The following is a 25,124-nucleotide window of genomic DNA, read 5'->3' as shown; positions in this document are numbered from 1 at the left end:
GAAACAGAGAACCGGGTACCAAAACCGGTTGGAGATTGGCACATTCTCAGCCCCTTTGGGACCACCCCTTCTCTATTACACTCATGAACGTAGGTGATTTCCAATTGCAATTTTTTACGCTTAAGTAGTTTAAGGTCAAACACCTTCAAATTGAAAGGAATATTCTCATTCCCGCCAGCTGGTTGTGCCTCCATTGGCTCATTGTGTTACTCGGTTAAAGTCAATGATTCATTCAGCCAAGTGCTTATACTTGGGACCCCAAAAAGCACTAAGGGAGCCAAAGAACCAAGTGCAGTCATAGGAGCAACAGTTGTAGCTAGGTTTGAATCTCTCTCTTGGATATGAGAGCTACTATTGCAAGGTCGAGTTTGAAGAGAAGTGCTAGGGACATTAGGGCTATTCGGAGTATGTTGAACAACCACTTCTGACCCAGAACTAGCTCTATACATCCTATGAGGCTGTTGTGGCACAGATCTCATAACAGTTTCTAAGTGAGCTGACAAGTCATCGATATGCTGAGTTAATTAAGCAAAAATAGCAGTAACATTACCAATGTCCTCTTGAGTTCTCTGTGAAAAAATTGTTGGTGAACTGTTACAGCCTTCAGCTGTCATGGAATGTGAAACCACTGGAAGCCAAAAATCCAAATGAACAAACCAAAGAAAACAACAAAAGTAACCAAAGGAGTAGTCCACATAGGATTTATTCAATGAAGCACTTTTCGTCAAATTAGTAACCAGAACGTCTTCAGATAAAAATGTCTAAAAACAACCCTACCTAAATACAACTTCATAAAAGTCGCATGATCAAATTAGGGTAATAACTACACACTTCCCTCCAAAATTTAACCCTATGTGTGCTTGAAAGCATTTAAAACTACATCAACTAGAAATAATAAAAATTTCAAAATACATTCACAATACATAGCAGAACAACAAAATTCTTGTGGTAGCTCTATAACAAGCTAAAGTGTTACCTTCATTCTGTTTTTTTATATGTATATATATATATATATATATATATATATATATATATATATATATATATGTGTGTGTGTGTGTGTGTGTGTGTGTGTGTGTGTGTGTGTGTGTGTGTGTTGGCAAATGTGTACCCTTTATCTTAACAAACTCTTCAGTTTTAAGAGACATAAAATAGAGCACATCTCATTTAATGCTGGGTAGCAACAAGCATTTAAACGAATTTGCCACATAAATTCAAGTTCAAGTTTTTTTAATAATAAAGAACTGGGTCCACCCCTGATGTATAGAGTAACTTGGTCAATGGCCCTAAATTTAAAAGTGTGTGTTTGATTAGAGGACATGTGCCCAGCTAAGGCATTTTTAAGTTTGCCCCTGCTATAAATGCGTTCATAGACATGTTTTTTCAACTTATGGTCAGTCTTGCCAAAGTTGAAAGCTGGGCAAGATTGACATTGGGCTAGGTACACAGCCATCCTAGAATTACAGTTAAATTTTTTAGTTGTAAAATATCTTAAATTTCTTATAACAAAGCTGTGGCTTATATCCATGTATTTGCAAAACCTACACATTTCACACTTATACATGCCTGGGTGTCTCAATGAACAAGGGTTGCTGTTTTCCAACAAATTCTTCAGGTTGCAACCCCTCCTAAAAACCACTGATGGACACTTCCCTAACTTATTTAACAGGTCTTTATCACCCAACAAGTTCCAATTTTTGTTCAGAATATTTTTGATGTCTAATGCATCTATACTAAAAGTTATGATGCAACTTAATGAGAACTTGTTAGTGTTCATAGTGTGGCAAATTACATTGGTATTGCCATCACTTTGGTTTAACTCAATCTGTGTGTCACTATGCACTCTATTACTACTCAATAGTGGTTTATGAAAACCTCTATTTCTTTTAGATTGCACTTCTTGAGTTATCTCCTGAAATGGTGAATCAGGGTAACCCCTTCTGAGGAACATACCCCTCAATATTGAACATTCTTCCACAAATTCTTCCACTACTGAAACCATCCTTGCTGCTCTTACAAGATGGCCTTTGATAACTGACCGTTTTTGACGGAACGGGTTGGTATAATGCACAAAGGCATTTGAGTAGTTACTTTTCCTGTAAATCTTAAAAAAGAGTTTCATGTGGATTCTATCTTTCCTCAAGTCAAAGTGTAGGTATGCCATGTTGTCTTGGTGAAAAGTGTAAGTAAATTGCAAAAAACTAGTTGTATTGTTTAAATACCTAACTAATTCTAAAACATCTCTTTTGTCAGATTAAAGGATGATAAAAACATCATCCAGGAAATGCATGTAAAAATAAATCTGTTCATTAATTTGTCTATTATTTGTAATGTATTCTAACTCCCAATAAGCCATGGCCAAGTTGGCAAAGCTTGCTCCACAAGGTGAACCCATAGCCACCCCAATTTTTTGTAAATAGATTTCATTATCAAAAATGATGTAATTGTTAGTCAAGCTAATATCCAATATTCTCAACTAATGTAACTTCTGTTTGTGGTGCACCTCTGAATCTCAACATACACGAGACCCATTCAATACCTTCTACATGTGGAATTGAGGTATATAAATCCTTAAGGTCAATTGTTAGAAAGTTATACTCTTCTTTAAATTCTAGTTCATTCAGTCTAGACAAAAAGGACCAAGAGTCTTTACAAATTTGTGAATCTTGGCCAATGTATTTTTTTCAGAATAGTGTCTATGACTTTAGCACTAGATTAAGTAATAGATTGCCTGACATCCACTAATGGCCTCATAGATGGGCTGACTAGACTTTTGTGGATTTTTGGGATGCCAAACAGAATAGGTGTTCTAGGGGCTAACATTGTTAGGTAGTTGTAAAGATTCACATCTATAGTTGCTTCAGTGAATAAGTCATTGAAATATGACTTAATATGTCTGTATGGTGTATTAAGTGCATTTAAACTATCTTTATCATAAGTCTCAATAATTAATACCTGTTTTATTTTGTACATATACATATTCAAATCCATCAGTACCAGCCCACCCCCTCCCCTTGTCTGGTTTCATCATCCTAACTGGGAGTTCATGTAAATCATTCAAGCTGCCCATTCAGATCTTGACACATTATAATTATTTCTGTGTATTGTTTGTTTGTTATTCTCCTTATCAAGTGATCTGATGTCCAACTCACACATTCTGCCAAATAAAGCAATTATTGGGTGTGTAGGTGGGTTAAATGTAGTGGGAATCTTAAAAGCAGAATCAGGAAAGTCATTATAACCAAGAAGTACAGCTAGATTGAGTTTCCTTATATGCATTTTAAAATCCATTAAAGTCTTAGTAGTGTCTGCAAACTGTGAGGGCACAAAAGTCAGTCTCTTAGCTAATAGTTCAACCAACACAGGTTCAATCTTAAGTGTCGAGTAATTATACACTTTAACGTCACCATCTTCATTTGTAATAATAGTACAATTGTTATCACTCTCTACTAAAAAACTGTTGTCAGAGAAAGTTGTTACCTCCTCCATTTGTTCGCTCCTCGAGTTTTGTAATGGCATTGTTGGTTTTGGTGACCTGGGTTGTGGTTGGTAGCTCTGGGACTTTGAAAATTTTGAACATACTCCTGGTAGGTTGTGGATGTTTGTTGGTGAACATTGTTCACATTAGTATTAGTGCTTCTACTCCAGTTATTGTTGAAGTTGTTCCTAGTGGCTAGTGGTCTCTCGCTCCTTCTCTGTTGTTCAGAGCTGTTCTGCTGTCTCACACCTGTTGTCATCATATCCGTAATGCTCACGTTACTTGGATTAGGAAGATGTGCATAAGATCTTCCAATCTGATTTCACCCTTGAGAACGGGGCTGTTTAGGATACACTTCACCATTGCTATAAACTAAGTGATCCCTATGCAGTTCCTTGACCTTAGTAGCTTTAAGTTTATTAATATGTTGGTTAATACTTGAAAAAATCCTGTTGTATTCAAACTTATACAGATCAAAGTTAGAGTCAGCTTTAATAGTATTATCTAACACCAAGATCTCATTGGTCAAGTTGTCAGCCATGAGTTGATAATGTTTGGACATAAGAGCCATAAGTTTCTGCCCATGTTTGTCAAACAACTTAATTAGATCCTGATGTAACAGAGAACCGGCTACCAAAACCGGTTGGATATTGGCATGTTCGAAGCCCCTTTGGGACCACCACTTCTCTATTACACTCATGAAAGTAGGTGATTTCCAGTTGCAATTTTTTTACATTTAAGTAGTTTATGGTCAAACACCTTCAAATTCAAAGGAATATTCTCATTCCCTCCAGCTGGTTGTCCCCCCATTGGCTCATTGTGTTGCTCGGTTTGAGTCAATGATTCATTCAGCATAGTGTTTATATTAAGGAACCCAATAAGCCCCAAGGGAGCCAAAGAACCAAGTGCAGTCATAGAACAAACAGTTGTAGCTAGGTTTGAATCTCTCTCTCTCTTGGACATGAGAGCTACTATTGCTAGGTCGAGTTTGAAGAGAAGTGCTAGAGACATTAGGGCAATTTGGAGTATGTTGAACAATCACTTCTGACCCAGAACTAGCTCTATACACCCTATGAGGCTCTTGTGGCACAGAACTTATAACAGTTTCCACATGAGCTAACAAGTCATTAATACGCTGAGTTAATAAAGCAATAATAGCAGTAAGATTACTAATGTCCTCTTGAGTTCTCTGTGAAAAAATTGTTGATGAACTGTTACAGGCTTCAGTTGTCATGGAATGTGAAACCACTGGAAGCCAAAAATCCAAACAAATAAACTAAAGAAAGCAGCAAAAGCAACCAAAGAAGTAGTCCACACAGGATTTATTCAATGAAGCACTTTTCATCCAATTAGTAACCAGGACTTCTTCAGATAAAAATGCCTAAAAACACCCTACTTAAATACAACTTCAAAAAAGTCACATGATCAAATTAGGGTAATAACTATACACCTCCCTCCAAAAGTTAACCCTCTCTGTGCTTGAAAAAATTCAAAACTATATCAACTAAAAATCATAAAAAATTCAAAATACATTCAAAATACATAACAGCAGAACAACAAAATTCTTGTGGTAGCTCTATAACAAGCCAAAGTGTTACTGTCACTCTGTATATATATATATATATATATATATATATATATATATATATATATATATATATATGTATGTTGGCAAGTGTAAACTCTTTATCTTAACAAACTCTTCACTTTTAAGAGACATAAAATAGAACACATCTCATTTAATCCTGGGTAGCAACAAGCATTCAAATGAATTTGCCACATCAATTCAAGTTATTCTAATAATAAAGAACTTGGTCCACCCCTGATGTATAGAGCAACTTGGTCAATGGCCCTGAATTTAAAAGTGTGTGTTTGATTAGAGGACGTGTGCCCAGCTACAGCATTTTCAAGTTTGCCCCTCTTCATACTATAAATGTGTTCATAGACATATTTTTTCAACTTACTTCTTGCTGACTTAGACAGCTGGCCAAGATTGACAAGATTGACATTGAGCTAGCTACACAATCATTTTAGATATACAATTAAAATTTTTGTTGTAAAATATCTTACATTTCTTATAATAAAGCTTTGGCTTATATTTATGTATTTGCAAAACCTACATATTTCACACTTATGCATTCCTGGAAGTCTCACTGAACAAGGGCTTCTGCTTTCTAACCAATTCTTCAGGTTGCACCTCCTCCTAAAAACCACTGAGGGATCCTCCCCTAACTTATTTAACAGGACTTGGTGACCCATTAACAACTTCCAATTTTTGTTCAGAATATTTTTGATGTCTAATGCATTATTGTTAGTGTTTGGAATGTGACAAACTATATTGGTATTGCCATCACTTTGGTTTAACTCAACTTGTGTGTCACTGTGCACTCCATTACTACTCAACAGTGATTTATAAAAATTCTTTTTTCATTTAGAGTGCACTTCTTCAGTTAACTCTTGGATCAGTGAATCAGGGTAAACCCTCCTGAGGAACATACCCCTCAATATTGAACAGTCTTCCACAAATTATTCCTCTACTGAAACCATCCTTGCTGCTCTTACAAGTTGGCCTTTGATAACTGACCATTTCTGATGGTACAGGTGTGAGCTGGCATGATACAAGAAGGCATGTGAGTTGGTACTTTTCCTGCAAATCTAAGATAAGAGTTTCCCATGGATTCTATCTTTCCTCATGTCAATGTGTAAGTATGCCACACTGTCTTGGTGAAAAGTGTATGTAAACTGCAAAAAACTATTTGTATTGTTGAAATACCAAACTAATTCTAAAGCATCTCTTTTGTCTCCTTTAAGGATGATAAAAATGTCATCCAGTATATGCATGGAGAAATAAATTTGTTCATTAATCTCTCTATTCTTTGTAATGTATTCTAACTCCCAATAAGCCATGACCAAGTTGGCAAAGCTTGCTGCACAAGGTGAACTATAGCCACCCCGATTTTTTGTAAATAGATTTCATTATCAAAAATGATGTAATTGTTAGTCAAGCTAATATCCAATAAAGTCTCAACTAATGTAACTTCTGTTTGTGGTGCACCCCTCAGTCTCAACATATATGAGACCCATTCAATACCTTCTACATGTGGAATTGACATATATAAATCCTTAACGTCAATTGTTAGAAAGTTAATCTCTCCTTTAAATTCTAGTTTGTTTAGTCTAGACAAAAAGGACCAAGAGTCTTTACAGATTTGTGGTTCCTGGCCAATTTATTTTTTCAGAATAGTGTCTACGACTTTAGCTCTAAGATAAGTAATAGATTGCCTGGCATCCACTAATGGCCTCATAGGTGGGTTGACTAGACTTTTGTGGATTTTTGGGATGCCAAACAGAACAGGTGTTCTAGGGGCTAACATTGTTAGGTAGTTGTAAAGGTTCACATCTATAGTTGCTTCAGTGAATATGTCATTGAAATATGACTTAATATGTCTGTATGATTTATTAAGTTCATTTGATAATGACAGGAGCGGTGCGGGTGCTTTGCATATCCACCTATACTGATGGTGGGACAGGGGGATTATGTTTGCCCTTAACTTGTCTGCAGCGGTCTGGCAATAGCTGTGGTGTGTGTGTATGTAGTGTGATTGACCACCATTATGGGGTGGGGTGGGTTGTTGCCTTTGAGATTGAAGACATATGTGAAGACGGCCTTGTTATTGGCCTTGGTGGATGTGTCCGATTTGTAATCATAGTTAGCCTTACAGTAATTCATCTGTGACCTTATATGCTCATTCAGACAAAGGTTAACTTGCTTCCAAGTTAGTGTCTGCTCCTACTTGGCCCTGTACAGTCAATATAGTGACCGATTTTGTGTTTTTGGTATTGCTGTTGTCCAGCAAAGGGGATTACTCTACCTTGGTGGAGGCATGTTTTATGAGTAAGGTTTTGCTGAGTCCATACAGCTATGTAGGTGCTCATATAGCTGTTTGTAGTAGGCATGGACACAAGGCCATAAGACAGTTGGACACCTCTCCAATTTCAACCTGATAGTCATGCTTATTCTAGTACCCATGTCTGTGTCAGGGTAATGCAGCAACCAGTAGCTGTGGAAATGTATGTCTGTTGGATGCAGACAGATTAAGATTACACACGTACACATGTATAGCTTATTTACCTGACATTTTGCATCCCATGTCTGTTGTTATGAGGCTTCCAGGTACACGTACTCATACATACATGTGCGCAGGTAATACCTGATATACATTTCTGTTCTATGTCAGTATGGCACACTGTATTTACACTCTTGCTGCTCAATCATACCTCTCAAACTGTTAGAGCAGGACATCTGGAGGATGCCACACATACATGTGGGGCAATGGCCCAAAATTAGTGACACTTTCTTAATATTGCTGTAACACACTTAAGTCATTTGAACATGACTATGGACACCCACCACAGTCAATATAGTGACCGATTTTGTGTTTTTGGTATTGCTGTTGTCCAGCAAAGGGGATTACTCTACCTTGGTGGAGGCATGTTTTATGAGTAAGGTTTTGCTGAGTCCATACAGCTATGTAGGTGCTCATATAGCTGTTTGTAGTAGGCATGGACACAAGGCCATAAGACAGTTGGACACCTCTCCAATTTCAACCTGATAGTCATGCTTATTCTAGTACCCATGTCTGTGTCAGGGTAATGCAGCAACCAGTAGCTGTAGAAATGTATGTCTGTTGGATGCAGACAGATTAAGATTACACACATACACATGTATAGCTTATTTACCTGACATTTTGCATCCCATGTCTGTTGTTATGAGGCTTCCAGGTACACGTACTCATACATACATGTGCGCAGGTAATACCTGATATATATTTCTGTTCTATGTCAGTATGGCACACTGTATTTACACTCTTGCTGCTCAATCATACCTCTCAAACTGTTAGAGCAGGACATCTGGAGGATGCCACACATACATGCGGGGCAATGGCCCAAAATTAGTGACACTTTCTTAATATTGCTGTAACACACTTAAGTCATTTGATAGCACAGTAGCCTTTGCTTTCACAGAAATACCTTGGAGGATCTGACACTCATATGTATGCTAATATGTTCTAATGTCAGTCTTCACAGATTTGCTAATGATTTGCCAGACATAACACAACTCTATGAGCAAATGACTACAAATATGAGGCACACATATGGTCTGTGTGCATAACACTGGACAGTTTAATGGTATGAGCTCAGTTTATCACATGCAGTTCAACACACATGTCTGCCACAGTAGTTTACTATGCAAATACCCTGTATAGTTCTCTCAGATTTGTGAGCCAAACATGTATAGCATAGTTCTATTCACAAGTAATATATGGATATCTACGACATCCCAGTAGCTGACCTAGCAGTGTCACAGTCAGTATTGTTCAACAGACACTGCAGTAGTAGTCATATGTGAGCCATTCCTTCCTGGGGTAAGCTGTGATCTATGTCACTGCAGAGAGGCCCAGATGCTATGGCCATAGGTAATGATCAGCAATATATCAGTACAGCAAGTCTTGTTGAGACATATTTGTTTAACATCTTATATCCCATTACTGCATACCCCCTACTGCATTCCATTACATGCTTACTTGTTTGACATACCTTTTCTCCCAAGTATTATTAATTTGGATTCCAATTCTTGTTTTTGTTTCTGTCTCTCTCTCTCTGTCTACACATGTAGAGGTATAGACATGTTTTGCATTGGCAGCAGCTTGCCTTTTGTAGGTAATGTTCATGAGCAGGTGATGGCCTGTGCACAGTTTGGTGCCCCCCACTTGCTAATTGCATGCAAAACAGCTGTGTTGTTATTCCTATAACCAATAGCATGGCAACAGACTTCTATAATTGAGTACTTCCTGTGGGCGTTGCCCCTTTTCCTTGCCTGTGAGGAGGACATCATGGAGGTATGTGAACAACAGCATCACAGAGGGTAGTTGGAAATACCTCTTACAATGAAACATGTGGAGACAGCCCAACAAAATGGGGAAGAAGGTCCCAGACTTAGGGACAAAATGTGAGTATTGTTGTTATACATTTTGATTCATGCTAATTTAACAGGGTTTGTGTAGACATGGATATTCTGTGTGGGTCTCAGTCTGACAGTGTTATGTGGTTGACATAACTCTCAACTGTAGGGCTATCCACAGAATGGCCAGAGGTGTGACTCTTATGTTTGGTCTGTTCCTCTGACAGTTGTCCTTGGCAAATCAGTAGCATACTCTGGGTATTGCAGTCAGTAAATGCTAACTTCAATTTGTGTTTCTGACTTCATATCCCTCAGTTAAGACATGTTACAACAAACCCTGTAACACCAGCAACTTTCTTAGTTTATAACAGCAATATTTCAATTATGCCCCTTTGTTTGGGCGTCTGTCCCCTAATTATGTCAGTCTTTGTACAGATGTCATGCAGTATGAGGTTGATAGGTATGGTATATCATTAGCTAGTGCCTTCCTTCCTGACATTATCCCAGTGATGTAGCAGAATGCCAGACATGTTATAAGGAAAAGGCCATGTATATGAGGACAGAGCCTGGACATTCTGTGGGAATCTGTACAGTTGAGGGGTCTGTGTATGTGTAGCAATTGTTAATACACTGTCCGGTTTGTGTAGCAGTGTAGTATGTAAATATTTGTTGCGCTGTGTAGTGAGGGGGTAAACTTCAGTGTCATGGCTCCTTTTCTTTCTAACTGTGCATGCTGCTCCAGTTTCTGGTAGTCTATCGGCTGCATATGCTTGTAGGGGCAGACTGAGACATGTTCCATACCACTGCAGGAGTCAGACTACACTGTGACTTGGGGCAGTATATGTAGGGGTAGTGTGTGAGTGTCAAACGTGATATTTCTGTTCACACAGTCATTATACTCTACTGTTCATTAGGCTTACCAGTATGTCACTGTGACTGTGATTAAATTGGTTATGGGTATGCAGGCTCACACCGGTGACTGTTTTTCACTACTGTTACATCCCTGTAGTGCCTGATATATTTGCAAATGTGTGTGTAATTCCCAATAGCTGACTTGGGGTAGTGTTGTATCAGTCTGACTGTAGCTTGGACGGTGCTTGGTGACATACTAAACAGCTCAGTGTACTCTCCCTAATGTCATGTTATATCCAGATATTCGTAGGATGTCCAGTTGTCTGGCTCATATCTTCGGTCTGGTCCCCATAAGTGTTGTGTATGTCTGACAAATTAGTGGGATGATGTGAGGATTTCAGGCACTAACTAATGAGAAGCAACTGAATCTTGGAGTTGTGCTATTTCAGTCAATATATGTTAGAACAGATGGTGTTACTGTCGCAACTGACTCAGCTTATCTAGTCAAGCATTTCAGATATGTCCCTATTTTCATGGCTTTCCCCCCCACTTTGTCAGGGTTGGTCCAGATTCATTGCACTAAGGAGTTCTGAGCATACCTCTCAACTGGACGGATTGTTGTAGAACATCCATGTTTATTGCTCATATTTTGTCTCTGTTCCACAAATTATTTTAATTTCTCTGGTAAATCACTGTGATGATCTGAGGATTTCTGTCAGTAAATGATGACATAATTTCAGTTCCAGACCTCTTATCCTTCAGAGCATGTATGCTGAAACAAACCCTGTTACTCGAGCAACTTTCTACATTTCTAAGAGCAATATTTGAAATATATCCCCAGTTGTGTCCCATTGTCCCCCCATTTTTATAGCCTTTGCCCAGATTTCTTGGACTAACAGGTTGAGGGGTATGGTTCTGAGATATAAGTGCACTGCATATTATGAGTGTATATATATATATATATATATATATATATATATATATATATATATATATATATAATATGTATATCTATATATATATCTATATATATATATATATATTTTTTTTTTTAATATATTTTTCATATATATATGCATGCCCATACATATATATATCTGTATCTGTATATATACAAAACCTGAGTGATTCCACAGAGCTTTTTTCCTACTGTTGAATGACTCTACTGCATGATATGTTTGAAAAAGCATCAGAAATTCCTACAGCTCAAATGATGTAGTGGTACATTGCTCTGACTATAGTGTACAGGGCCCAGGGTTGAAGACATGGCAGTGCTGATTATTTTGTTGCTAGGCAGAACAGTGGTTGATGGAGACAGAGTGATTAAAGCAGTTTTAAGTGGCTTTAAGTGGGTTTGCAAAGGTTTGTGTGATGCTAAGCAATGCCAACATATGGTAAACCGTACCAGTGCTAAATCCGATTTGGCTTCACTTAGCATTGCACAAACTCACTTACTCCCTCTTACTCCCACTTACACCCGAGCTAATTCCTTTAAAAGAAAAGAAAAGGGGGTTATAGGAAAGTGGTGAAAAAGGGGCACACAGATGGAAAAAATAAGAACGTTAGCTAGGGATGTGCAGGACAGGTGTAGGGAAGGTCCACAGCTGTCCATTTGTAATACAGCAACAGCTGTGCATTTGTATGGAATTTGGAGGTGAATTTGGACACTTAAACCCCAGAGAGAGTGGTGAGGGCAACAGAAATGTGTTTGTCAAGCCAATTGCACCCGATTACATGTGTCCATTGGACACCTGTGTGAAATGGACAGCTATGTATGGGGCAATTATTGTTTTGGGGACAGATGCCCTTTTTTTCTTTGTTAAGGTGAGAGTGGGATGTTGGGGAAGGATTGTAGGTATGTCTGGGGAGGTAGGTTGGGTAGGGAGACAGACAAGAGGACAGCAGACAGGGGCAATGTATGACACATGTGGGAGGTAAACACCTTGGACTGGGAGGGTGTTTGGGAATCAGAGGCCCATGAGCCCCCATATAGATACAGTGGGACTGACATCCCCACCTGCAGGCAGTCACCACTGCACCTTCACAGCCCCAATGGTGGGTGTGCTGGGGGCTGAACAGGAGGGGTAGCCTGCTACTCAAGGTGTGCCAGGCGGCCCTCCATCTGGCACACCTGGCCACCCAACTCAGAGCGGATGACACTGCACACCATACCCCAGAACTGATGGCAGATGATGGGCTCATCTCCATGCCTGCCCCATATGGTGCAGGGCCTGCAGGAGATGAAGTTTCATGGTGGGTCCCAGACATGCTGGGGCCTGGTGCCATGACCAGATGGGACAGGACAGGTAAATCTGCTGTGATCGGCCTTCCAAATGTGCTATGGTGTTGAGGTTTTTCAAGATATATTGGTTAGTCATGAGCAAAACATTTCAATATTATATTTAAAGGCATGCATGGGTGTTCAATTAACCCAAAACAACTGATGTGAAACAGTTGCACAGCAAACAGAACACATGTGTAACTGGAACAAAAGTAAGCATTGTAACAGCTTGCCAGTAACAATGTTGGCAAAAGGCCACCGACAATGGTATTTGAACAAGGTATGTTAACATGCAACCAATTAATTATATGAACAATAATGTAACACATGTCCCAACATTAGGTTTGGTAACAACATACCTGTAGTATATGAATAATAATTAGTGATGCAGATAAGGGGTGGGGGGAAGAGAAGAAAAGTCCATTAACAACTGCATAGGCCTCTGTTTTTACAACAGTACTGCTCAATACTCTAGAGGTCTGCCCTCACTTTAAAACTACCTATGGCCTATTGATGACATACCCATATTTGTGAGATGGGCCATGTAGATCGACTTCTGTACAATGGTGTCCACACTGTGGAAAACTGTCAGGTTGCTACCAATCTCAGTGCACAAGTCACTTCACACCTGATTTCATACTCAGTAAATTATTACTGTCATACTTAGTGTGGATGACATCTGCCACAGCAGGGGGAGTGATGGCTCTTCTGGCATTCTGTTTGCGGTAATGATTCTTGCACTGGTCAGTAACTGGGTGAGTGCCTCTTGGGGGATGGATTGCAAGCATCCATACACCTGGTCAGCCACAGACCACTGCCATTGTCCTGTACCTCAGATACATATATCTCAAACAGTAGAGGCCCCAGACATATCCTTGGGGTACACCGTTGCAGATGAATCTATTATTAGAGGTGAGTTCTACTACTTTGACTGAGTGGCTACTATCATTGAGACAGTTAGCTACCCATCTGGTAACCTACAGGTTGGTGCCTAGCTGTGTAGGATTATGTATCCTGTCTACCTGGAGATTAGTGTGAGAGGACTGGGCTAGGTGAAGGTAGGCATTGTTCACCATCTTCCCCTCATCCCTGTGTTTGTTGACCATTGCAGAGAGGTCAATCAGGTTTCACAGGCCTGATCTCATTTTGACAATACCATGGTATGTGAGCCCAGGTATTTTGATGTTGCCAATGTCCCTTTTCATAATGTCCTTGATATTGCCTCCCATGCCCTTGCAGAGCAGGCTAGTTGGGTTGATGTGCATCATATTGGATGGGTTGGTGGATTGCTCCACATTTGTGTGTAGGGGTGACAGTGATTGCCCTCTGTGCAGATGGGGTGACACTGGTGCTCTTCCTGTTGTTGACTACAGTGTGGAATGGATCTGAGAGCCCATTCCTGTGATCATGTGGGATGCAGCCAGGGATGGTATCATGACTATGAAGACCTCTGTGTGTTGCCTTTGAGAGAGCATTACGGACCTGCTTCCTGATGATGAGAGGAGGGGGTCAGGTGCTGTACATGCACATTTTTATCACTGGGGGGACAGGGGGTGATGTTTACACTTCACCTGTCTGCAGCCGGTTGCTTATGTATGTGTATATATATATATATATATATATATATATATATATATATATGGCATATGTGCATGTGGTGTTATTGAGCACCACTACAGAGCAGATTTGTGTGTTGCCTCTGGAATTGCAGAAACTTGTGGAAGGCCTAGTGATTTGCTTTAGTGGATGTGTCCAATTTGCACTCAAAGACAGCCTTAAGGTACATCACCTGTGCTCTTATTTGTTTGTACAGACCAAGGTGACATTGCTTCCAATGAGGCACCTGTTGCTTCTTGGCCCATCCAACAATTGTTTCCATCTATTATGGTATTAGTGTATTACTGCTATCCACCACAGGCGTTTACCCTACCTTGAGGGAGATGATGTTGTCCTGTCAGGTGCTGCTGAGTCCATACAGCTATGTGGGTGCCCACAAAGTATTGTGGTGTGGGCCTGGACAGTGCTGCTAGTTCCAACAAATGGGACATTGGCTGTACAGCTACTTCTACTTACTCTGAGGGGATTTATAGTCATTTGTGTATGGTTCATTCTGTTTGACACTGTAAAGGGGGGTGGGGAGCAGGGGAGATGGTGACCTGAACAGTGATGGCTATGTGGTCAGATATTACCAAGGGGGATGGCACTGTTGGAGTGCTACAGTGGCTACTCATGTTGGTTAGGATCAAGTACATGAGATTCCGACCTGCCATAGGAGTGCTGACTGGCTGATCAACTGCATTGCCATTGACAAAGCTGAGGAATCTATGTGCATTTATGTTCTGGTGGCATAGGTCAGGCACAGTATGGTTGGGTATTTGAAGTCACCCAGGAGCAGGGTAGATGACTGATTCCTGACAGATTTCAGCAGGTCCCAATAGGTGTGGTGGGTGTCCATAGTCATGTTTGGAGGCCTGTGGCTAGGTATGATTTGAGTAGGTGTTTTGTCAACTGTTAACTGCACTCGGGATGTTACCTGTGTGACATACTGTTTGGCCAGCCTGGAGGTGTGTATGTGTATGCTAATGTTCAACACTCCACCTTCTGTGGCTTTGCGGGCCTCCATTTGGGGTCTAAACGTGTGATAGGATGAGTGACCTGGCAAGGCTGGTGTGCTCTCCACAGCTCGAAAGCAGGTTTCAGTGACTGCACAAATGTCAGCATCATACAGGACAAGGTATGCTTGCATTTACATGGGTGTCATGGTAAGACACCTAGCTCCTTTTAGAGCAAGACATCTGCACAAAGGCACACATCAGTAGTGGGCAAAGGCCATTAAATAATGTCACATTATGAATCTAGCTGAAACACACTTATTTGCCAACAAAGATGGTGTCACATTCACAGGTGTACTCTGCAGGATATGACATCTGGCAATGAAATTTATGCTAATTTGTTATGATTTCAGTCTTTAATGGGTTGCCAGTGATGTGCCAGGCAATACACAATTATCTAAGGTATTGACTACAAATATGAGGAAGACGTGGTCAGTCATCAAAACTCTGGTCAGGTGTCAGTTATGAACTCAGTATATTACTATGTACATGTCTTACATTTGTAAGACAAGCATATGTATCACAGTAGCATTCACAGGTGACATATGAATAATTACAACAACCAAGGTAGCTGGCCTACCAGTGACACACTCAATATTGGACAACAGAGACTCCATTAGTAGTCATACATGAGCTGACCTTTGCTGGGCTGACTCAAGGGCCAGAGATGTGCTCCATGTCAATGCAGGCAGGGCAAGCAGTAATGACCTTAGGTGCTGGAGAGCAGCATGTGAGTCCAGCAGGTCTTGTTATGGCCTAGTGTTAAATATCCCATTTGAAATCATTGCATCTTCCCATCTGCGTTACATGCTTTCTTGCTTGACATAGCTGTTATAGTGCTCAGGAGTTCCCTCACAACAGTGCAAATGGTTAGGTATGTATAGTTGCAGTCTGTCTTTGTTTAGATGGGTTGAGACTTGTGTTGCATAGGCAGCAGCTTGCCTTTTGTAGGTACTGCTCATGAGCAGGTGATGGCCTGTGCACCAATCTGTGTCTCCCACTTGCTACTTTCATCCAGAGCAGCTGTGTTGCCTTTCCATTTGCCAATGCCATAGCAACACAGTGCTATAATTATGGCCTTCATGTGTGGCTTGCACCTTTTCCTTGCCTGTGTGGAGAACATTATGGAGGTGTGGGGGCTACAGCTTCACATGCAGTAGGTGGGAATACCACTCAGGAGAGGATGTGGAGACAGCCCAGCAACATGGGGAGCAAAGCTCCAGAATTGGGTACAGATTGTAAGTCAGTAGTGCTGTTATACACATAGAGGGTTGTTAGTTTAACAGGGTTCATCTGGACATGCATTTTCTGTGTGACTTGACATCTGACAGTGATATGTCTCTGACATACCTCTCGACTGCCCTGATGTCCACAGACTGTCCAGAGGTTTGCCTGTTATGTTTGGTCTGTTTTTATGGAAGCAGTAGGATAATGTGAGGATCGTAGTCAGTGATTGTTTACATCCATTGGTGTTTCAGACATCATATCCTTCAGGGGTGTTATGTTACAGCAAAGCCTGTGATACTGTCAACTGTTTCAGTTTGTATCACCATTATGTGAGATATGTCCCTCTTTCTGGCCCCCTAGCCCCCAAGTATGTCATGCTCCAGATGTCTTGCAGTAAGAGGGTCAGAGGTATGTGATATCATTATTTATTGACTGCACTCAAGGTATCATCCCATTGACTTAGCAGACTCCTGGAAGTGGTATGCTGCAGTGGCCATGAATATGGTCTCACACCCTGGACATTCTGTGGAAATCTGTACATATGAGAGTTATGTATGTCTGGCCATTGTGAAGTGACTGCCAAGACTGTGTAGCAGTGTTGTGTGTAGATGTTTATTTGCTGGGTAGGGAGAGTAGGAGATGTGAGCGTCACAGATCCTTTTTCTATCTGACTGTGCATGCTGCTACTGCTGCTGGTGGTCTATCAGGTATGTATGTTTGTAGGGGCAGACTAAGAAAGATCCTGTAACACCTAAGGATTCCCAGTACACTGTGAGTTGGGTCAGTATCTAACAGTGTATTGTGTGACTGGGAATCAGGATATGTTCATTCAAATAGTTGCTCTACTCTAGAGTTCATTTGGGGTACTGGTACGTTGCTGTGACTATGATGCAAATGGTTGTGGGTGGACATTTATGAACCACTATCTGCTTTTCCCTACAGTTCCATCCCTGTAGTGCATGATATATTTGGATATACATGGGTAGTTGCCCAGAGCTGATTTAGTTTAGAGTCATGTTGGTCTTACTGTGGTTCAGAAGGTGCTGGGTGACATGGTTGGTGGCTGTCACAGGTTTTTTCATTCTGTTACATGGCTGCAGTCATACCTCACTACTGTCCAGATGTCTAGACACTGTCCTGATGTGTGGCTCATATGTTTTGTCTGTTTTCCACAACAGTTGTGGGTTTCTGAGAAATCACTGGGATGATGTGAGCATTGACATCAGTAAATATTGGCATTCATTTGTGTTTCAGACCTGGAATCTGTCTGGCATTTTATGTTAAAGCACACCATGCCATTCTAGCAGACTTCTACACATATGACAGCCATATTTCAAAAATGTCACTATTGTTTGCCTTTTATCCCCCCATTTGTCAGGCTTTTTGCAGATTTGTTGCAGTAAGAGGTTGGTTATCTGTCTATATATATATCTCTGTATGAATATATATATGTATATATATATATATATATATATATATATATATATATATATATATGTATATATATATATATACATATATATATATATATATATATATATATATATATATATATATACTTTTGACACCCATTTGCCCAAGACCAAATGACTAAATTCACACTTGCCTGACACTTCAATTGCCTGACACTTCATTTGACTGACAAGTATTATTAGCAAGAAAATGGAAAATGCCCCCTTCCCCACTGTAGTGCGACCCTGGAGTTAGAATATATAGTTAGGGGTGGGGGGCACAGCCCCCCACAAGGAGGGGTGTGGGGGCGAAGCCCCCCACTTCATTTCATATAATATTGTTAACTTTTGATGTAATATTGCTTAGTAAAAGAAAAGTAAGTGGGGGGCTTCGCCCACCACACCCCTTGTGGCTGTGCCCCACCCTAACTATATATTTTAACTCCAGGGTCGCACTACAGTGAGGAAGGGGGCATTTTCCATTTTCTTGCTAATAATACTTGTCAGTCAAATGAAGTGTCAGGCAAATGAAGTGTCAGGCAACTGACATTTCAGTCATTTGGTCTCAGGCAAATGAGTGTCGGGCAAATGGGAGTTGGTCAAAAGAAGTAGACCCATATATATATATATATATATATATATATATATATATATATATATATATATATACAGAGAGAGATTGGTATGTATGTATACATATATAACAGTACTATGGATATAGAATTCCCCCTTATGTTGAATGACTGTTGTGCATGATATGTTTGTAAAAAATTGCACATTCCTGCAGCTCAGATGATGTAGAAGTATGTTGCTGTGATTATTGTACACAGGGTCCTGGGTTTCAGACTAGGAAGTGATTACCTTTTTTCATTAATGTTAAATGACCAGAATGAATGATATGTTTGTAAAAGCATTACAGAGTCTCACAGCTCAGATGGTGTAGTGATACACTGCTGTGATTATAGTGCACAGCATCCTGGGTTTGAGATTTGGCAGTGCTGATTATTTTGTTGCCAGGCAGAAAAAAGGCTGATGGAGACAGCGTGATTAAGGCACTTTTAAGCAGTTGTAAGGAGGTTTGTGTGGTTTTGTGTGTTGCTAAGCATTGCTAAGAGATGATTAAATAAACCCTCTTAGCTTCATTTAGCACCACTTACTCCTGCTTACACCCTCAGTAATTTTATTTAAATTAAAGAAAAAAGGGTGATAGGAAAGTGGTAAAATGGGGGCAAGCAGAAGGTAAAACATTATGAAAGCAGCTAGTGATGTGCAGGACAGGTGTAGAAAAGGACCCCATAGCTCTACATTTCTTCGGCAGCAACAGCTGTGAATTACATGTGTAGAATTTGGAATTTACAGCCTCACACCCCACAGGGAGGGGTGTTGGCCACACACATTTGCAGAGTAATCTGTAGGTTGATTGATTAGTTTCACTGCACATGGGGGAAAAATGTAGAGCTATGTATGGGGCAATGTTTTTTTTTGTGGGACAGATGCCCTTTTTTTAAGGTGAGAGTGGGATGTTGGGGAAGGTCTATAGGTATATTTGGGGAGGTAGGTTTGGTGGGATATGTTGCATTTGCAGACAGACAAGACAGCAGACAGGGGCGGTATATGACACATGAGGGGGTAAACACCTTTGACGGGGAGGGTGGTTGGGAATCCGAAGCCCATGACTCCCCAAATTGATACAGTGGGCTAAGGTCCTCACCCATGGGCAGTCACCACTGCTCCTTCATGGCCCCAAAGGTGGTTGTGCTGGAAGCTGGAGAGGAGGGCCAGCCTATACCTTGAGGTGCACCAGGCATCCCTCAATCTGGTGCAGCTGCCCACCCAACTCGGCTCAGATGGCGCTGCGCACCAAACCCCAGAACTGACTGCAGGTGACAGGCTCCTGCCCACACCTGCTCCCAGTGGGGGGAGGGGCCCCATCCCCTGAGGCGGTTCCACCTGAAGGTGGTGCAGGACCAGTGGACGAGGAAGTCCCAGGTTGGGTCCCAGTCATGCTCAGGCCCAGTGCCATAGCCAGATAAGGTGGGACAGGCAGATCCGCCGGGATTCTGCCTTCCCAAACATGCTATGGTGCTAAGGTTTTAAAAAATATGTTGGTTAGTCATGAACAACACATTTCCAGATTAATTATAACACCATGCATGGGTGTTCCAATTAACCCCATAAAAGATATTTGGAACAGTTGCATAGCAAAACCAACAGATACATAAATGGAAAAACAGTATGCATCATAACAGCATGTACCTCACACGACATCTGCAGCAGCTGGAAAGGCCACAGAAGTACCTCACAAAGAGGATTACTGGCCTCAAACAAATGCCCTACACCGACCGTCTTAAAAAACTCCAACTTTACTCCGTAGCATATCACCTACTCTGAGGTGATCTCTGCCACACATATAAAGCTATGTCAAACCCAGAGCTGTTGGACATGCTACACCTAAAGAAATCCCAATCCCTCCAAGCTACATGCTCTAGGGACCTAAACCTTGTCACCACAATAAACAGAACATGCTGGAGGGATAGATTCCTGTCCCAGAGACTTCCTATACTCTAGTACAAGCTACCCATCTATGTCAAGCAAAGTTCTTCATTAGCACTCTTCAAGAAAAATCTTGATGAGTGGATGGGAAATAGGAAATACACCCTGGGGATTACATCTGTGTCTCTGCTCAACAGTGGCACAGGAAAATAACTTTCTTGGGTGGTGTAAGCCAGGGAACCTTGTTGGCTAGGCTTACATAGGACCTTGGGCCAATAGCCTAGTACCTACCTATGAACCTATGAACCTATGCCAGTAACATTGATGGCAACAGGCCATCAACAATGGTATTTAAACAAGGTATGTTAACATGCAACCAATCAAATATATGAATAATAATAGAGCACAAGTCCCAGCATTAGGTTTGGAGTAAAACATCTCATAGTATATGAATTATTGTGTTGATCCAGCTTGGGTTGTGGGGACAAAAAGTCCAGTAACAACTGTTTATGCTTCTATTTTCCACAACAGTACTACTCAATAATCTATGGGTCAGCCCTCACTTTACATCTGCCTATGGCCCATAGCTTCTGTAGTACAAACATACCTACTAAACTGTCAGCCTGGAATGGTATGGGTAAAATGTGGCAACTCTGGGTACATGACTAGAGGGGACCTATACATGTCAGGGTTACATATCTGGCACAGGAGGAGTGCCCTGAAGTGCTGTTATGTGAGTGTGCTACTGGTATACTTCAACTGGTTTCCTATCTGTGTCCAGCATTATTGGCAGCAGTGACCACTAGCCATGACAGTATGACAGTTGAGAGACATGTATCAGGAAAAGTGCATGTTGTATGTACCTATCCTGTTGTCATTTGCAGGCACGTGGTGGGATAATTGTACACAGTTTATTAGTATACCCTTCATACAGCTACTACCAACATTTCCTTACCTGTACAACCTGTGAAGAAAATATCTGTTAATACTACCTGACTGTTTTTACATTTATTCCTGATTCCTTGTGTGTAGATATGCACACATCTTAGTACCACTCCCTAGATTCGAACCGTGTCTGTGTGTGAAAATTAACAACTAAGCTTTTTATCATCACAGTGAGCTACTGGGGAACTGCTAGTTTTTGTTTCACTGGTTTCTGCCTAAGAGTCTCTTAGTTAGACAGTCTGAACTTGTAATCCTGTGATGCATGCATGACAGATAGTTATTGTACTGTACATTAATCCTTTGGATTATTACAATCTGGAAAGCAAAGGTTAACACAATCTGGTACCAATAAGGTCACTGCATCTCAAAGAAAAATGGCAGAGTTAATTTGTGGTAATGCTGTTATATATGTGAGGTAACATAAGTGAGTATAGTATCTTTCATATTTAATTATGCGACATATGTGTTTGGTTTGTGTTGTGTCTATATTTATCTGTGAAGCTGTAACATAAGCAATTTCCTGCAGGATCAATAAATTGTTTCTGATTCTGATTTCAGATGTTTAGCCACAGTGTCACTGACCATATTAAATATAGCTAATGGCATTAATTCCCAACAAATCTTTTCAGTACACTGCTCTGTATATCTGTTGTAATTCCATGGTGTATCTGTTGTAGTATATGGAATCATAATTCTGTACATTTTTGTATTATTTTGTATGTAGTGTTGAACCCACCTTTAGCATTCTTACAGAAGGGATACATACATTTTGTTTTATTCCTGTGCATTACATTTTCTTTTTGTGGAAATTTATTCTATAGAATCTGTTCATTGATTTTTTTACTAGACGGAAACTTCTCAAACCATTAATCTAAAAGACTTTCTTCAGAAATGACCAGGGTGGAATACAACAAGATACAACATGCCATTCTAAAAACATGTAACTCCATGTTTCAAAAAAATATAGGTCAGGCAATATGGATTCTGTTTGTCTACTGCATCTTATTAGCGAACACACTCAATTATTTTACAAATAAATACTGAAATTCTAGTTGGCAAGGGAAACGATAATTCCAGGTAATCAGTTTTCCTTCTTTGTGTTTATTTGTGTCTCTAAACTGTCTGTCTGACTCAATCTGTCTCTCTATCTCTCTGTTTTGTTGGTGTATTTTTTTTAAGGTATGTAGGTCGGACCTAAGGATTTTTCAAATACATGTTGCTACAGGTATAAGAACGTTACAAAATAAGTGAATTGCAACAACATGCCTTATTTAAACTGTGCCTATAATAAAGCACAGGCAGGTAAGTCCTGCTGCATCAAATCCAACCCGGATCCTTTTGCTCAGCATAGCAAAGGCCGTGGAATAAAATATATTGAGTCATAGTGATATAAATTAGGTTTAACTAAGTGTTTGCACTAGGACTGCTTGAGTTGTGATAAAATGTATTTCAAACGTTGCAGATTCCATCTTCCTTCATGCAACTACTGTAATAATAACAACATCTGAATAATTGTCATTGTGTTTAACACAATGTTCTTAATTTTAAATACAGTACTGTAGAATAAAAACTCCAGAATGTATACTTTAATTATTTTCACAATTTAGAAAAAAACTGTACGCGTTTCTTACAAACTGATAACTGCAAACTCTTTGAAAATAAAGCTTTGTTTCACTATAGATGTATAGCTAGTATTAAAATATCTTGCTAAATGTTTGCACAGTTTAGGCTAATATAAAATTCTCTGAACAAAAGCACAAATGGGCACTTACTTAGCTAGCTTTTATTGTATGCCAGTGATAGTATTTATTGTGAAATTGATCGCAGGAGGTAAAGTGATATTTTTTTCTTTTGTTTGCAAAGACTGATATTCAAATAATTTATATATGCAATAGCTGTAGTAGTGTGCTGCTGCTTATAGTTTCCTGAAGTATAGTATAAATTGCCATCTAACCTGAGCTCCACCACAGTTTTATTTATTTTTCTTAGTTAGATAGTAAGGGATAGCAGGCAAGGATGTCAGCAGAAGATTTTAGCAAGCTGACAAAGATTCAATTGGCTAAAGTGTGTGAAGCCAGAGGACTGGTGCATGCTAACCTGACCAAGGAAGCAATGATTCCAGCCTTGGTTGCAACCACAACTCAGACCAGCCATTTGGAGGATATCCAGTTTGGTGTAGGTGATATGCAGCCTGCCGAGACAGGATGGTCCACATTTTCTTCAGAGGACCTGAAAATCCATTTGGAGTTAAGGAAAATGGAACTGGAGGCCGAGCAGCGAATGCGACATCTGAAGGCTGAAGAGAAACTACAACTGAAGACCCAACATTTGGAGGCTGTGGAGAAACAGCATCAATATGAACTTGAGGCCAAACATCTTGAATTAGAATCAGCAGAGAGACTGCACCTGGAAGCCCAATAACTGGAGACCGAAGAGACTGAGGTGTTTAGAAGTTGAGGACAATGAGAGACAGCACTGGCATGAAATAGAGCTTCAAACTCTTTCAGAGGATCATGGAGGTAATGGAGAAGGGAATAACCAGACCCCAGAAGCTATAAAGGTCAGTAAACATTTTTCTCAGTACAGGGATGGGGATGACTTTGATAGTTTTATTCATATTTTTGAAAGGGTATGTAGACAATATATTGTTGACCATAAGCTTTGGGTTCAGCTCCTGACTCCCTTACTACATGGTAAAGTTGTTCATGTTGTAGCAAAGTTAAACAATGTAGACTGAATTATGATAAAATGAAATGTTGCTTACTTGACTGTTTCAAACTTACACCTGAGGCATATAGAAAAAGTTTTGTGAAGATAGGCACAAGGCAGATGAAAGTGGACGTGATTATAATGATGACTTAAGTGCTTACTTTCACAGATGAGTTAGTGGGTGTCAGACCATCACTTCTGATGATGAAAGTCTGGTTAGCAGACCGTGAGTGTAACTCTGCAGAGGAGTTGGAGAGAAAAGGGGATCTCTTCTTGGCAAGCAGAGCACCACTGCATAAGAAAGGGATACCCAGTGCTGTACATGGACATAAGGGGATGCATGGCGGCAGTCTAAACCACTCCAACAGAGTACACTAGTAACAGGGAAAACTACTAATCCAAATGCACGGTTAGGGATTAGATTTTCAAGTGTAACCAGAGGGGACACACTGCAGCCAAATGTCCATTGAAGCAAGGTGAGAAACAGAAGGTGAGAGCCAGTAAGTGTGGATGATAAACTGCCAGTGGTAAGTTGTTTAGAAACAATTGGGGTGTCTAATTTCCACCAAAATTTATATCCTATCTTAGTAGATGGTAAACAGGTAACTGCTAAGATGGACACAGCTACTGATATAACCATTGCGAGGCCTGCAGTGGTTAGAGAAGAGCAGTACTTGCTTGGGCAGTCCACTCCATTCAGAGCATTGGGAGGGACTCCATTCCAAATACCTTTGGCTAGGGTTAATTTTGACTGTGAGGGTGGAAGATGAAGCAAGTAAGTAGGTGTGTTTGAGGATACTCTTGCAGATGTCCTGATAGGGAATGACTTTGATGATACAGTACCTTGTGCACATGCAGTGACATGCAGTCCGGCTTGGAGAAAGGCATGAAGGTCCGGTAGTCTGGGGGAGACCCACAATGATCTCATTCCTGAAGCTGGGACTGGCGTGGTGGCTGTTTCAAAGAAGGTGCTATCTGGTAGCAGTAAGTCTGAATGTCAGCCAAAGCTGCTGGTGTGTGCTAATGTTCCCTTGGACATGGGGACTGCGAGTATGGAGATGAGTGGTGGTACCCAGAGTGACAGCGAGGTGCAGCTGTCAGAAGTGACTAAGCT

Source organism: Protopterus annectens, chromosome 8.part1 (assembly GCF_019279795.1).
Source record: "Protopterus annectens isolate FY-2018-M chromosome 8.part1, PAN1.0, whole genome shotgun sequence".
Classification (NCBI taxonomy): Eukaryota; Metazoa; Chordata; order Ceratodontiformes; family Protopteridae; genus Protopterus; species Protopterus annectens.
The sequence above is the reverse complement of the archived record's forward strand: the minus strand, read 5'-3'. Positions refer to the sequence as shown.